The 2,596-nt window shown below is 40.4% G+C and overlaps 1 pseudogene; it reads right to left on the reverse strand.

Moving 5' to 3' along the window:
• Positions 1-277: 277 nt before the first annotated feature.
• Positions 278-2,151, reverse strand: LOC132496012 (ADP-ribosylation factor-like protein 6-interacting protein 1; annotated as a pseudogene).
• Between the last annotated feature and the right edge of the window lie 445 nt (positions 2,152-2,596).

A 2,596-nucleotide genomic window follows, 5' to 3' on the forward strand; every position in this document is an offset into this window, starting at 1 on the left:
ATTTAATTTCCACATATTAGTGAATTTTCCAGTTTTCCTCCCTTTCTTTTTTTTTTTTGGATTCCAGCTTTTTTATTTTTCCCCTTTTACACAAAACAAAGTAGAAGAAATAATACCGGATTAAAACTGCAAAAGTAGTTAATGGGTAGAACACACATACACACAAAAATCTAGGAAAACAAGCTTATTTACAATGAGGAAACACAGGTAAATTACGGTAGTTTGTATACGAAACATTAAAAAAGAAAACATTAAAAAAGAAAAGTCAAACATGCTACATGGGTGCCACTGTTTACAGCAATACTGAAGGGGAGAAAACAACACTTATTTAGGAACAGATACACCACAAGGTCCAGGTTTTACAGCATCAGTGCAATAAATTAACAAAACTATATTACAGCTAGTTAATCAGTTTGAGAATTGTTCCCAAATATGTCACATTTCCAGCCCTCAGAGGTTCATTCCTACAGATTTCAACTACTCCATCTATGGGGGCCAAAAGCAGCCAGTGTTACCATAAAATGAGAATCTTGAGGCTTACCTTTAAAGGCTTATTCTGGTCTTGAAAAACTAGTAGGATTTTCTACTGAAATGAATCTTGACTAAACACAGGATGAGTTTTGTTCTTTATTAGCTGATCTTGGAGTGAAGGTCATAGACATGACTCTTAACCTATTATGTACTTTAGTTTCATTTAGCTGAAAATCTGAAATTAAAAGTATTCTAAAAATCCTAAATACCATCTTGCGTAAGCCTGCTACTAAAAAGCCCTTAAGGATGTACTAACTTCAAGTTTAAGTGCACGGGAACAAGAGTTCTAAGCCTGTCAGATTACCCATCTGGGAGGAAGGATCAATGCTTCCAACAAATTGCTAAATTCTGCACAAGGGAGAAGCCAACACATACTAGGCCATGGAATTACTTTCATTTTATTTCATGAGGATTCTTCTCCCACAGTATCGAAACAGAATGAGGAATGAATCTTAACTGGTCTCTTCATCAGAAGTGGTAAACTTGGTTTCTATATTCACGAAGCCAGACAGTTGTTTAAGCAGACTGTGAAAGTAGACAGTAGAACCAGCTTCCTGTAGTCACAGACCACTATCTTGTATCCAGCTAAAGCAAAGATCAACTTGAACAGTTATCCCAGGCCACTGTTAACTGTACTAAAGGATGAAGTTCACCACTATATTATTTTAAAAGTAAGAGTTCAATTAACCCTGGGTGAGAAAAACCAAGACAAGTGGAAATGATGAATGAGTTGTCCATATAAGGCCAGCTGATGAGAACACACCCATGAAGACACTGGGCATAAAGCCTTACTTGGCAAGTCAGAATTTCTACTCACTAAGGGCAGAATGAGGGACAGCAAAGAGTTACATCTGTAACATTTTAGCATCCAGACAGCATAACAGACACTGTCCCCAAGGACAACGTATACACCATTAATCACACTGAATAAAGCAGATGTATTATTCATTTTTCTTTTCTTTTTGTTTGAGAAGCTTGTTTATCTCTCTTTTGGCCATTCCAATGTACTTTGAAATGATTCCATGTTGGTTTAGTCCAGGAAGCAAGAGTAAGAAAGTCACTAATCAGGTAGGTGAGAAGGAGGTTGTGGACTTGCTGTCCCACCCAAGCAACCGCAGCAAGAGAAATGATCATGGTCATGAAGTACATTTTAGGCTTTTCTTCCTTTAGCGTAAAGAGGTGTTTCCACCAGCCCACAGCTCTGCGTCGAGTTTTTACTAGATTGCTGCAAATTTCATGGAATCTCTACTGTTGCTCAGTGGTCCATTTATTGGAGCCAAAAATTCTAGGCGCTAGAATGGGAACAAGGTAGTCAGCCAAGCACAAAAACATAACAAAACAGGAAACACCTGACAGAACGGATGGATCTAGATAGTAGATAGTCAGAAACACCAAAGAAACCACACCCATGATGGCAGGTGGAAACCAGGCTCTTTCCCATCGGAGGACTTTATCTGCCATCAGCATCACTCCTTCCCATCCTTGCAGCTGCTCTTCCAGATTTACAGTCTCTGCAGCCAGCAGGTTGGTGCTGCGATTATCTCCTTCCACCCTTGTTCCCGAGGTGCCCCCTCAGCGAGCGTAAGACGCCCCCAAAAGCCTGCCTTCCTCAGAGGCACTCACGACAACCCCAGCCCCTCCCTTTCTTTATTTCTAGTTTCATACCACTGTGGTTGAAAAAGACACTTGGTATGATTTCAGTCTTCTTAAATTTGTAAAGACTTGTTTTGTGACCTAATATATGATCTATTCTGGAGAATGTTCCATTTTTGCTTGAGAAGAATGTGTATTCTGCTGCTGATGGATGGAATGTCTGTTAGGTTTTTTAATTTATTTTTCAAAATTTATTTATTTATTTTTGGCTGTGTTGGGTCTTCAGTGCTGTGCGTGGGCTTTCTGTAGTTGTGGTGAGTGGGGGCTACTCTTGGTTGCGGTGTGCAGGCTTCTCATTGCGGTGGCTTCTCCTGTTGCGGAGCACGGGCTCTAGGTGCGTGGGCTTCAGTTGTTGTGGCACATGGGCTCAGTAGTTGTGGTTTGTGGGCTCTAGAGCGCAGGCTCAGTAGTT

The sequence above is a fragment of the Mesoplodon densirostris genome, chromosome 9, assembly GCF_025265405.1.
Source record: "Mesoplodon densirostris isolate mMesDen1 chromosome 9, mMesDen1 primary haplotype, whole genome shotgun sequence".
Taxonomy (NCBI): domain Eukaryota; kingdom Metazoa; phylum Chordata; class Mammalia; order Artiodactyla; family Ziphiidae; genus Mesoplodon; species Mesoplodon densirostris.